This window comes from Ranitomeya imitator, chromosome 5 (assembly GCF_032444005.1).
Source record: "Ranitomeya imitator isolate aRanImi1 chromosome 5, aRanImi1.pri, whole genome shotgun sequence".
Taxonomy (NCBI): domain Eukaryota; kingdom Metazoa; phylum Chordata; class Amphibia; order Anura; family Dendrobatidae; genus Ranitomeya; species Ranitomeya imitator.
Genome location: NC_091286.1, coordinates 177264168 through 177278744, shown reverse-complemented (window position 1 = coordinate 177278744; position 14577 = coordinate 177264168). Strand labels below are relative to the sequence as shown.

The window sequence follows — 14577 nt, the reverse complement described above, 5'->3', positions numbered from 1 at the left end:
TTAGATCATAATGAGTTTAAAACTACTATCCTACAATGTAAGAGGACTTAATAGTCCACACAAAAGACATACACTTTGGAAAGAAATAAGTAAAATAATTTGTATACAGGAATCCAAATTCAAAAACAAGGCCAACCCAAAATTCTCACATAAAAATTTCCCATATATTTACAAGTCTGACAATGTGAAAAAGAAAGCCGGTGTGATCACAATCATCAAAGGCACAATTTCATTTGAATTCATAGAGGAAGTCAAAGATGTTAGATTCCATATTCTTATTTGTTCATTAAACAACCAGGTATGCACAATTATCAATATCTACGCCCCCAATACGGGTCAAATAAATTTCCTGAACAAAATAAATAAAAAAGTCATGTCAGTTAAGAGAGGTGCCATGATTTGGCTGGGAGATTTCAATCTGGTCCCAAACGCAAATATGGACTCCTCCACCTCAAATAGATACAGACCAAACAATTTAGACAACTGGATCCATCATAACGAATTATTTGACATCTTTAGGTGTCTTAACACCACATCAATTGAATTCTCCCGTTTTTCTGACCCTCACCAATCAGCGTCACGTATTGACTTAATTTTATCAGACATTTTTACACTTCCCAAGTTCCATAGAATTAATATAGAAAGGAAAACCTTCTCGGACCACTCTCCAGTATCAGCTGAAGTACAAATAGGCCACACAATTAACAAAAATTCATTATGGAAATGCGACTCTAATCTGTTACACCACCCTGAATATAGATTACCAATAGAAAAATCATTAATAAATTATTTTACAGAAAACTCTCCTACAGATACAACCCCATTCATAAATTGGTGCGCCCATAAGGCGGTTATAAGAGGTACCATGATACAGATCTCTGCCAAAAGGAAAAGAAAATTTAGGACTCAGATTGAGGACCTTCAAAACAAAATAAAAGACAAGGAAAACGAGCAAATAAATTTAAATTCCCCCTCTACACAAATCAAAATTGATTTACTAAAACTCAGGCAGGATCTCAAAAGAATCATATTTTCATCATACCATACCATGGTCAAAAACTTCAAAATGAAGCCATACTCTTCAATAAATAAGCCAACACGATACATGGTTAATAGATTGAAAAAGACTAGACAATCAAATAGGATCAACAAAATAAAAAACCAAAATGGAATAACGGTATCTCATCCTCAAGACATAGCTAATTCCTTCGCTGATTTTTATAATAAATTATACAATTTACAGTCACAAACTTCTACCCCAAAACCCAATACCTCTGACATTGAAAAATTCTTGTCCACAATTGAACTCCCCAAACTGACCCATGACGATTTAGAAAACCTAACTTCCCCATTCTCCCAAGAAGAAATTGAAAAGACCATTCTTCAACTCAAAGATTTTAAATCACCAGGGCCGGACGGTTTCGGGAATGAATACTACAAATCCTTCACCAAAATACTTTCCCCACACTTAAAAAAAAATCTTTAATATAGCTGGTTCCTCAGGAAATTTCCCAGAAGAAATGTTAGAATCCACAATAATATTGATCACCAAACACAATTCCGACCTGACTCTTGTAAATAATTACAGACCAATTTCCCTCATAAATGCAGATTTGAAGATTTACTCCAAATTAATAGCGAATTGGCTCAAATCCTACCTACCATCATTGATAAATAAGGATCAGATAGGTTTTATCAAAGGTCGTCAAGCGACAGATGGCACTAGAAGACTGATTAATTCAATCAAGCTGATACACTCCTCTAAATTGCCAACGGTAATTATAACTTTAGACGCCGAAAAGGCTTTTGACTGCCTAAATTGGCTCTATCTAACATCAGTTCTAAGTAAATTTGGTTTTATTGAAAAATATATTAACAGCATCATGGCGCTTTACTCTAGGCCAAAAGCCAGAATATATACTAACAATTATTCTTCTGCACTATTTGACATATCAAATGGTATAAGACAAGGTTGCCCCCTTTCTCCACTTCTTTTTATACTGTCAATGGAACCATTGGCGCAATCGATCAGACAAAACAATAACCTAAAATGTTTGAAAACACAAACACGTCAGTATAAGATTGGCCTTTTTGCCGACGACCTGATACGCCTTACGAATCAATCACAGAACTGCAAAAAACCCTTAAATCTTTCTCAAATATTTCCTTTTTTAAGATTAACGAAAATAAATCAAAAATCTTGCCATTTTATTTGAGCGACTTAGAAACGAAGAAAATTGAGAACATATCTTCACTAAGCTGGTCAGAGGGGGACTTAGAATATCTAAGCACGATCATCTCAAAAAATTTAGAGGCAATAATGAAGAAAAATCTGGACAAACTCTTAAAGACAATTAACAATGACCTTAATTTCTTTGGTACAAAAGACCTATCATGGTGGGGTAGAATATTGGTTATCAAAATTTTTATCATCCCAAAAATCTCTTATATACTAAGAACACTCCCCCCTAAAAGTCAACACATCTTATCTAACCAGTATACAATCCACAATTAATTTGTTCATCTGGAATAAAAAAAGGGCCCGAATACCCACAAACATATTATATAAGTGCAAATAATTTGGGGGTATAGGCCTACCCAATATAACCACCTTATACTTATCGAACCTTATCAAACAAAGCCAATATTGGTTCATGCAAGAGGACTATCCAAATTGGCTTGATCTAGAAATTACCCACAATCATAATAAATCTCCCAAAGAATTAGTCTTCAACCATATTCTAAACAGAACCAACAATATTCACGTTAAACACCCTATTTTGTCTTCCATTATATATGCATGGGACAAACTTTCTAAAAGGGAAAGAGGATCCAACAAGAAAATTCTTCTCTACAATACCCCTATAGATATTATTACGCTTACCCAAAATGCTGACCCCTCTCCCATGTGGCGAGAAAAAGGGATCCCAAAAATTAAGCGATATTCATGATGGGGTTAAATTTATCATTTTCAGCTCCTTGAAAGAAAAATTTAAAATTCCCTCCTCAGCCTTTTTTCCTTATAAAACACTGAAAGAACAAGCCCAAAATTTTATCATTAAAAAAAAAACAAAAATCTCCGAAGTTACTACTAATTTATTACTAATTTATTAAAAAACCCCAAACATTACTTATTTTGGAGTAATAAGCAAATTTATTGGTGGTTCAACAACGACACTAAATTTGACAAGTTATCTTACATGAATAAATGGGAAAATGATTTGAACACGACATTTACTCCAGAACAGTGGGAAAACGCGATCCATTTCACCTATGCATCAAATATTTGCATGACACTACAAGAAGCATATTTTAAAATCATCACAAGGTGGTACTTCACTCCTGCTCGCCTTTCCCACCTACCATCGGGAGGGTCTCCCCTGTGCTGGAGAGAATGTGGAGAATACGGAAGTTTGCTACATATGTTTTGGAAGTGTCCAAGGGTGAAACCCTTATGGAGACAGGCCACAAAACTAATCAACAAAATATTAACCCCCTTCGCGCCATGCGCCGTACTAGTACTGCGCTGCCGGCACTGCATTTGTGCCAGCAGCAGTACTAGTACGGCGCACCGATCACCGCGGTCTCGCGCTGAGTTCCGCGGTGATCGGGAGCGGGTGTCAGCTGTATATGACAGCTGACACCCCGCAGCAATGCCCACGATCGGCGCTATCGCAGATCGCGGGCATTTAACCCCTCTGATGCCGCTGGCAGTAGTGACAACGGCATAGAGGGGGATCGTGCAGGGACTGATGAGATCGCGTTGCTCCGGTGACCCGGAAGGAGTCCCCGGATCCAAGATAGCCGCCGGACTCCTTCCGGGTCATGAAATGACCTGGCTAGCCGGCGCCTGCTGAGAGTTGCTGAGAGCAGGCGCCGGAAAGCCAGCTAAACTGTCTGTCAGATCGTTGATCTGACAGAGTGCTATGCACAGTGTCAGATCAACGATCTGATCTAATACAGAGATGTCCCACCCTGGGACAATAGTAAAAAGTAAATAAAAAAAAATAAAAAAAAATAGAATGTATAAAAAAAAAAATCCGCAAATAAAAAACAAAACCATTTCCCAGTAAATCCATTTATTTATGTAAATTAAAAAAAAATAATAAAAGTACACATATTTGGTATCGCCGCGTCCGTAACGACCCGCTCTATAAAACTATCCCACTAGTTAACCCCTTCAGTGAACACCGCAAAAAAAATAAAAAACAAGGCAAAAAACATTGCTTTATCATACAGGCGAACAAAAAGTGGAATAACACGCGATCAAAACGACGGATATAAATAACCATGGTACCGCTGAAAACGTCATCTTGTCCCGCAAAAAAAAAGCCGCCATACAGCATCATCAGCAGAAAAAAAAAAAAGTTATAGCTCTCAGAATAAAGCGATGCAAAAACAATTATTTTTTTATATAAAATAGTTTTTATTGTGTAAAAGCGCCAAAACATAAAAAAAATTACATAAATGAGGTATCGCTGTAATCGTACTGACCTGAAGAATAAAACTGCTTTATCCATTTTACCACACGTGGAACGGTATAAACGCCCCCCCCTAAAAGAAATTCAGGAATTGCTGATTTTTGTTCATTCCGCCTCCCAAGAATCGAAATAAAAAGCGATCAAAAAATGTCATGCGCCCGAAAATGTTACCAATAAAAACGTCAACTCGTCCCGCAAAAAACAAGATCTCACATGACTCTGTGGGACAAAATATGGATAAATTATAGCTCTCAAAATGTGGTGATGCAAAAACTATTTTTTGCAATAAAAAGCGTCTTTTAGTGTGTGACAGCTGCCAACCCTAAAAATCCGCCAAAAAAACGCTATAGAAGTAAATCAAACCCCCCTTCATCACCCCCTTAGTTAGGGAAAAATAATAAAATGTAAAAAAATGTATTTATTTCCTTTTTCCCGTTAGGGCTAGGGTTAGGGCTAGGGTTGGGGTTGGGGCTAGGGTTAGGGTTGGGGTTAGGGTTTCAGTTAGAATTGGGGGTTTCCACTGTTTAGGCACATCAGGGGCTCTCCAAACGCGACATGGCGTCCAATCTCAATTCCAGCCAATGCTGCTTTGAAAAAGTAAAACAGTGCTCCTTCCCTTCCGAGTTCTCCTGTGCGCCCAAACAGTGGTTCCCCCCAACATTTGGGGTATCAGCGTTCTCAGGACAAGTTGGACAACAACTTTTGGGGTCCAATTTGTCCTGTTACCCTTGGGAAAATAAAAACATAAAGGATAAAATATCATTTTCGTGGAAAAAAAAATATTTTTTATTTTCACGGCTCTGCGTTATAAACTGTAGTGAAACACTTGTTGGTTCAAAGCTCTCACAACACATCTAGATAAGTTCCTTGGGGGGTCTAGTTTCCAATATGGGGTCACTTGTGGTGGGTTTCTACTGTTTAGGTACATCAGGGGCTCTGCAAATGCAACATGACGCCTGCAGACCAATCCATCTAAGTCTGCATTTCAAATGGCGCTCCTTCCCTTCCGAGCTCTGCCGTGCACCCAAACAGTGGTTCCCCCCAACATATGGGGTATCGGCGTTCTCAGGACAAGTTGGACAACAACTTTTGGGGTCCAATTTATCCTTTTACCCTTGGGAAAATAAAAAATTTGGGGCAAAAAGATCATTTTTTGTGAAAATTAATATAAATTTTTTTTTACGGCTCTACATTATAAACTTCTGTGAAGCACTTGGAGGTTCAAAGTGCTCACCACACATCTAGATTAGTTCCTTAGGGGGTCTACTTTCCAAAATGGTGTCACTTGTGGGGGTTTCCACTGTTTAGGCACGTCAGGGGCTCTCCAATCGTGACATGGGCTCTGATCTCAATTCCAGCAAATCTTGCATTGAAAAGTCAAATGGCGCTCCTTCCCTTCCGAGTTCTGCCATGTGCCCAAACAGTGGTTTACCCCCACATATGGGGTATCTGCGTACTCAGAAGAAATTGGACCACAAAAGTCGTTGTACAATTTGTCCTGTTACCCTTGGTAAAATGAAACAAATTGGACCTGAAGTAAAAATTTTGTGAAAAAAAGTTAAATGTTCAATTTTTTTAAACATTCAAAAAATTCCTGTTAAGCACCTGAAGGGTTAATAAACTTTTTGAATGTGGTTTTGAGTACCTTGAGGGGTGCAGTTTTAAGAATGGTGTCACTTTTGGGCATTTTCTGTCATATAGACCCCTCAAAGTCACTTCAAGTGTGAGGTGGTCGGTAAAAAAAAAATGGTTTAGCAAATTTTGTTGCAAAAATGAGAAATCGCTGGTCAACTTTTAACCCTTATAATTCCCTAACAAAAAAAATTGTTTCCAAAATTGTGCTGATGTAAAGCAGACATATGGGAAATGTTGTTTATTAACTATATTATGTGATATAACTCTCTAATTTAAGGGCATAAAAACTAAGAGTTTGAAAATTGCTAAATTTTAATAATTTCCGACAAATTTTTGTTTTTTTCACAAATAAATGCAAGTCATATCGAAGAAGTTTTACCACTATCACGAAGTACAATATGTCTCGAGAAAACAGTGTCTTCCCGGTTTCCATCGTCACTCCATTCCTTTTAGCAATCACGTGACTTGTATTCCGACTTGCCAGCTTACTCATGGTATAAGTGTGACCCAAAAGTTGCTTGTACAACGCAAGTCTATGGAGTGTCAGAATGATGCACCATAGATTTACATTATAAAAGTAAATCACCAGTGTCAGAATCACCAGGATCACCAGGATCCGTTGAAACGTTTCAGAGTTATGACCTCATAAAGTGACAGTGGTAAGAATTGTAAAAATTGGCCCTGTCACTTAGGTGAAAACAGGCTTTGGGGTGAAGGGGTTAAAAGATAATATCATAGTTACCCCAGCAATGGCCTTGTTGTCTTTACAATGGGAAAGCGTTGACACAAATGTGAGACCTATTATAATGCACATTTGTTTAGTGGTTAAACAAATTATAGCATTCCATTGGAAAAATCCATTTTTACCAGCCTTTACTGAAATCATAGACCAAATTAATCTACATAAAGCATATGAAGAAAACTTCGCAATAGCAAATAACTATTATAAGAAATATGATAGGAAATGGAAGAAATGGGTTGAGGTATATCCCAACTTACCACATTAAAAGGAAAGGTGACAATTAATGTATACCTGTGAAGGTAATATATGTTAACCTGTTAATAATTGGGGGGTTGAAGGCCCAAGCCAGGTTTATATAGATTTGGGGATGTCTGGCCAATTAGATTAAAAAAAATCCTGTTTCTGAGCATGCTCAGTAGAAAAAAACGTATTGCAGCGCTGCATTGCGTCGTACGACGTGTCTCGACGCATCCGTAGCTCATAGACTTTCATTGTAGCAAAAGACGCATGCCGCAGGATGCGCCGAGACACGTTTTTTTGTCGGAGCCAAAAAAACGTTACAATCTACGTTTTTCCAGACGACGTGTCGCCTAATTTCGACGCATCCGTCGAAAGACGTATACCGACGAATGCAAATCCGTTGCAATGTGTCGCCAATACAAGTCTATGGGGAAAAAACGCATCCAGCAAAATATTTTGCTGGATGCGTTTTTTCGGCAAAACGACGCATTTTAACGTATTGCAGTCAACGCTAGTGTGAAAGTAGCCTTAGCCAGTTTAAGTACATGTGGTGGTTGCCTGGTTGCTAGGGAATCCCTACATGTACTTATGCTGGCTAACAGATGTAACTCATTCAGCTGCGGCGAGAAAAACGAAATCTCCGAGCACTAAAAAATATTCGGAGGACCCACGAGCATTCTCGAGACATCTCGACATCTCTTTTAAGTGCAGCTCTGAGTTCCTCCTAAACTTTGCAAATTTTCAAAGCTTTTCAACAGAATTCTGCCGTGAAAGCTGTGATGAATTGGGCCCATTGTCTTTAATTTGTTAGAATGCTTATAAGAGAGGACAGAACTGGATATTTGAACCTTCCCAACATTTTAATTCCTTCCTACAGGATATTTAAAAAAAAAATGTATTTTTGAATAGAGATCTTTAGGCCGGGTGCCTTTGATCCAGAAGTAGCAGCGCTTTGGATGCAGCGCATGTTTGCTGCGTCCAAAGCTCTGCCTTCTAGTGAATGCAGGTTAATGCACATGTGTTCACTCTTTTGCAGATTTCTCGCATCTAATACATTCTATTGATATAGTTTCGGTCTGGAAAGATGTGCCTCATTTAAGTCTAGAAATCCCATCCACTATTGCTGTAACAGCTGGCTGCTGTGGGTTTGACGCTGCATAAGTACACAGCGTCAAATCGGCAGCAACTCTGGATCGTGAGCACATAACTTTACAATTTTCAAAATAAAACTAAAAACATACACACAATGACAAAACAGCCCACCATACATAACCAATAAACTGTCTACAGTGTATCATTTATGCATGGCAGGTAATAATAATCTTTATTTTCATATAGCGCTAACATATTCCACAGCGCTTTACAGTTTGCACACATTATCATCGCTGTCCCCGACGGGGCTCACAATCTAAATTCCCTATCTGTATGTCTTTGGAATGTGGGAGGAAACCGGAGTACCCGGAGGAAACCCACGCAACCTTGAAGAGAACATACAAACTCTTTGCAGATGTTGTCCTTGGTGGGGTTTGAACCCAGGACTCCAGCGCTGCAAGGCTGCAGTGCTAACCACTGCATGACTGTGCTGCCCAGGTACTTTGAAAGAAAATGTTGGAAATCTCTGTAAAGCTGGTTTCACACTTCCGTTTTTTTTTCCGGTACCAGAGATGTCCATGTTTAGGTGCATGGTAGAGCTCGGAAGGGAAGGAGCGCCTTTTGACTTTTTCAACACAAAATTGGCTGGAATTGAGATTGGACTCCATGTCGCATTTGGAGAGCCCAAGATGTGCCTAAATAGTGGACCCCGCCCCATTAGTGACCCCATTTAGGAGAATAGAACCCCCAAGGAACTTATCTAGATGTGTGATGAGCACTTTGAACCCCCAGGAGCTTCACAGAAGTTTATAACGTTGAGCCGTGAGAATAATAAAATCACATTTTCCTCACAAAGATGTTATTTAAGCCCCAAATTTTGCATTTTTAGAAGGGTAACAAGAGAAATTGCACCATAAAATTTGTTGTGCAATTTCTCTTGAGTACGCCGATAATCCATATATGGGGGAATACTACTTTTGAGGCACAGTGCAAAGGTCAGAAGGGAAGAGACTTAACAAATCACGCGAGACATCAGCACTATTTTCAATGGAGCACGGTGACCCGCTCCACTGCGCAGGCGCCAGATTTCCAGTCCCGCAGTGTGAATACATCATAACACACTGCTGGGCGGGATCTGGGGCCTCCGCTACATGCAGGCGCGATATCCTTACATCACCTGATGTAAGTTCATGGGCAGCACGCACGGCGCATGCCCGAGAACTGATTGCAGAGTAAGCGCCGGTGACGTCACGAGAAAGAGAAGAGGCGGCACACAGGACAGAGCGGGATGATGGACGGCTGCGAGGCGGTTGAGTTAGGGGGAGAAAACATACCTCCCTGACTCAATAGAGGTATGGCGGGAAATTTATAAAATTCATTATTCAGCATTCCTAGGGATAATAAACATAAGAGCCACCTTCACAGAATGCAGCCTTAGTGCTGCTGACGGTGGCTATTTTACTTTAATAGGCCCTGGGGGGGTGATGTGTTCCCTTTAAGTTTTTACTTTCTCTAAGGGCTAATAGGACAATTTATTTTACAACAAACAAATTTTATCTTGAGTGTGCCAATACCCCATATAATGGGGAAATAGTTTTCAAGCACAGTGCAAAGTTCAGAAGGCAAGGAGTGCCAGATTTTACTGTTATGGTTTGCAGGTGCCATCTGTGAGAGCACATGAGGTGCCAGAACAGCAGAACCCCCCATAAGTGACCCATTTTACAAACTACACCTCTCAATGAATTCACATGATAGTGCGCAAAATGTCCATTACAATACATGAGGCGCAGAGTTTTGGTATTGCTGAATTGAATCTCTTTTGTTTCCTCTATTCATGAGGGTATAAATGAAAATATGCATAGATCAACCTGCGCATACTGACATTTGGCTTAGGGTAAAGGGTATTACCCACTTGTAGTGTTAGATGAGGAGGCATGATTAAAAGGTTTACCTGATAAGGTTTATCAGAATCTGCGCCTCATGTATTGTAATGGACATTTTGCTCACTATCATGTGAGAAGCGGCACGATTGAAGGAGTGTCCGCGAACCGGATATGACGTTACGGCACAGCGTGTCTGCGTCTCAGTTGCCGGGAGTGATGTGCGCATCATCGCATGGTGCACTGTTATGACCTGGTGGTTAGGAGCATCCGGAATTACCTGATAGTTAAACCTCATACAGGACGAGCTCTGGGATGTGGGAGCTCTGCTGACCGCAAGCCCTAATCCTATCACACACACTAAAAATAGCCGTGGAGCGCTCCTGACCAGACCTAGGCGCCTCGTCACAGCCTAAGAACTATCTAGCCCTAGAGATAGAAAATAAAGCCTACCTTGCCTCAGAGAAATTCCCCAAAGGTAAAGGAAGCTCCCCACATATATTGACTTTGAGTAAAGATGGAAGTCACAAACGCAGAGATGAAACAGGTTTCAGCAAAGGGAGGCCAGACTTACTAAATAGACAGAGGATAGGAAAGGTAACTTTGCGATCAGCACAAAAACCTACAAAAGACCACGCAGAGTGTGCAAAAAAGACCTCCGCACCGACTCACGGTGCGGAGGGGCCAATCTGCATCCCAGAGCTTCCAGCTAGCAAGACAAAATCATGATAACCAGCTGGACAAGAAAACAGAGAACAAATAATGACTATCAGGAACTTAGCTTCTGCAGGAGAAGGCAGGTCACCAGAGAGATCCAGGAGCGAACTGAACCAATGCAAAAACATTGACAGCTGGCATGGAGTAACGATCTGAGAGGAGTTAAATAGAACAGCCAACCAAAGGATAAACCACGTCACCTGTGTAAGGAACCTCAGAAGCTGCAGCTTTACTCATAGCCACCAGAGGGAGCCCATAGACAGAACTCGCCGAAGTACCATTCACGACCACAGGAGTGAGTTCGACAACAGAATTCACAACAGTGCACTGCACGCGCTCCAACAAACCGGAAGTCCGGTGTGTGGCGTCCGGAAACACGCAGCCCTAAATGCCGGTGAGCACTAGATATAAGGCTAGTAAGATGAAGGTACTCTAGCGATTGCTCATTTGAACTGAACACATGCCATAATCCCCTGATGAGTCTATACAGGATAAAACGCGTTGGGAGGCATTCTTTAATAAATATGACCTGAATGAAAGGATGTGGATTTACTTGAAAGCTGCAAGAAGGTTCAATTGAACTCAACCTGCATGAGACTGGGAAAGTAACCAAGAAATGACAGATGAGTATAAAATGATTTATATTGACTTATACATAAATCCCACATAACAGCTGATGTGAACGTATACCCCAAAGAGTTTCTGTATGGGAAACGGTATAGTTGTATTCTAGCTGTATTTACTGGAATTCTGGTGTTTAGGATTAAAGGGGGCTGAGTCCGGGTCACGTGACCCCCAGGCTGCTGCTGCCGCTAATTTCTGCCGACGTCATGTCAATTTCCAGACTCTGGAAATTGACGTGACGTCAGCAGCAGACGTGACCAGCCTCCACAGTCAGAATCACTCAAGAGTCGGGCCACAATCTAGTGTATATATACTAGATTGTGGCCCGATTCTAACGCATCGGGTATTCTAGAATATGCATGTCCCCGTAGTATATGGACAATGATGATTCCAGAATTCGCGGCAGACTGTGCCCGTCGCTGATTTGTTGAGGCAACCTTTATGACATCATCATCGCCATGGCAACCATTATGACATCTACGTCGATACTTTGCCCGTCGCTTAATCAGAAACGTGGGATTTCTACGTCCTTTATGACATCATCGTCGCTGTGTCAGTCGCTGATTGGTCGAGACCTGGCTGCCTCGACCAATCAGAGACGCGGGATGTCTACGTCCTTTATGACATCATCGTCGCCATGCTGTGCCCGTCGCTGATTGGTCGAGGCCGCTAGGCCTCGACCAATCGGAGACGCGGAATTTCCAGGACAGACAGATGGAAAAGCCCTTAGGCAATTATATATATAGATCTATACTAGCTATTGAACCCGTTCTACGCCCGGGTGGCGAGCATTTATATTGGTATATGGTCTCCATCCTGGTATGTGCTGCTCCATCCTGCGTCCCCATCCTGTCGTGCTGCTCCATCCTGCGTCCCCATCCTGTCATGTGCTGCACCCATCCTGCGTCCCCATCCTGTCATGTGCTGCACCCATCCTGCGTCCCCATCCTGTCATGTGCTGCACCCATCCTGCGTCCCCATCCTGTCATGTGCTGCACCCATCCTGCGTCCCCATCCTGTCATGTGCTGCTCCCATACTGCGCCCCCATTCTGACATGTGCTTCACCCATCTTGCGCCTCCATTCTGTCATTTGCTGCTCTCATCCTGCACCTCCATTCTGTCATGTGCTGCTCCCATCCTGCGCCCCCGTTCTGTCATGTGCTGCTTCCATCCTGCGCCCCCGTTCTGTCATGTGCTGCCCTATTCTGTCATGTGCTGCTCCCATCCTGCGCCTCCATTCTATGTGCTGCTCCTATCCTGCGCCCCCGTTCTGTCATGTGCTGCTTCCATCCTGCGCCCCCGTTCTGTCATGTGTTGATGCCATCCTGCGCCCCCGTTCTGTCATGTGTTGATGCCATCCTGCACCCTCGTTCTGTCATGTGCTGCTCCCATCCTGCGCCCCCGTTCTGTCATGTGCTGCCCTATTCTGTCATGTGCTGCTCCCATCCTGCGCCTCCATTCCGACATGTGCTGCACCCATCCTGCGCCTCCATTCTGTCATTTGCTGCTCTCATCCTGCGCCCCCATCCTGTCATGTGCTGTTCTCATCCTGCGCCCCCATCCTGTCATGTGCTGCTGTCATCCTGCGCCCCCGTTCTGTCATGTGCTGCTGCCATCTTGCGCCCCCGTTCTGTCATGTGCTGCTCCCATCCTGCGCCCCCGTTCTGTCATGTGCTGCTCCCATCCTGCGCCCCCGTTCTGTCATGTGCTGCTCCCATCCCGCGTCACCATTCTTTAATTTGTTGCTCCCATCCATATGACCCATACGCTGCTCCATAAAGGTTTATGGCCCCCATAAAATGCTCCATAGTATATGCCCCGTACACTGCTCCATAAAGGTTGATGGCCCCCATAAGATGCCCCATAGTATATGCTCCCGTACACTGCTCCATTATGGTTTATGGCCCCCATAAGATGCTCCATAGTGTATGCCCCGTACGCTGTTCCATAAAGGTTTATGGCCCCCATAAGATGCTCGATAGTAGTAACTGCCCCGTACACTGCTCCATAAAGGTTGATGGCCCCCATAAGATGCTCCATAGTAGTAAATGCCCCGTACACTGCTACATAAAGGTTGATGGCCCCCATAAAATGCTCCATAGTAGTAAATGCCCCGTACACTGCTCCATAAAGGTTGATTGCCCCCATAAGATGCTCCATAGTAGTAAATGCCCCGTACACTGCTCCATAAAGGTTTATGTCCCCCATAAGATACTCCATTGTATTATATGCCCCAAATGCTGCTGCGATATTTTAAAAAAAACAAAAAAAAAACATACTCACCTATCTTCGCTGGGCGCCGAGTGCTGGGGGGCCTGAGCAGGCAGGGACACCGGCGCGCTGTGGGGGCCAGGTGCCGGAGTCGCCGCTAGCTCAGGCCCCCGACACTTGCTATATTCACCTGTCTGGCCCCGTTCCAGCGCTGCGTGCCGCTTCTTCCGGGTCCTCCGGGCTGTGACTGTTCAGTCAGAGGGCGGCGCGCATTAAGCGCGTCATCGCGCCCTCTGAACTGTGAACGTCACAGGCAAAGGACCCGGTACAATTTATGGGCAAGTAGAGATGATTACCGCCACCTGCAAGGTCAATGGGAGGAGTGCAAGATCAGTCTGGATGCAGCCACATCCATACACTAAACAAAGAGAAAAAAACAACAACCAGCACTCCCAATGTGAACACATGCAAGCTGTATCATATAGATATAAAGAAACACAGCAGCACATGTATATGAATCTAGGCCATGTGAAAACACAGACAAATATTCGATATGAATCATACTACTCAAAAATATTTTTTCATAAAATTTTTTTCAAAAAACTTACTTATAGATAAAATGAAGATTCTTAGCGCATAAATTGGCCAATTCATGTGTGCCCATCAACCATGGCAAGGTGATCTCCCTCTGATGGGTCCTAACTCTACTGTACATGCCACGTGGTTGATGGGCACACATGAATTGGCCAATTTATGCGCTAAGAATCTTCATTTTATCTATAACTAAGTTTTATGAAAAAAAAAATTTTGAAAAATTTTTTATGAAAAGATATTTTTGAGTAGTATGATTCATATCGAATATTTGTCTGTGTTTTCACATGGCCTAGATTCATATACATGTGCTGCTGTGTTTCTTTATATCTATATGATACAGCTTGCATGTGTTCACATTGG

At 42.3% G+C, this 14577-nt stretch overlaps 1 protein-coding gene across 1 annotated transcript in view; it reads left to right on the top strand.

Annotated features, from left to right (window-relative positions):
* Positions 1 to 14577, top strand: part of TULP4 (TUB like protein 4) — an 860077-nt gene that overhangs the window by 94893 nt on the left and 750607 nt on the right. The window lies entirely within an intron of this gene.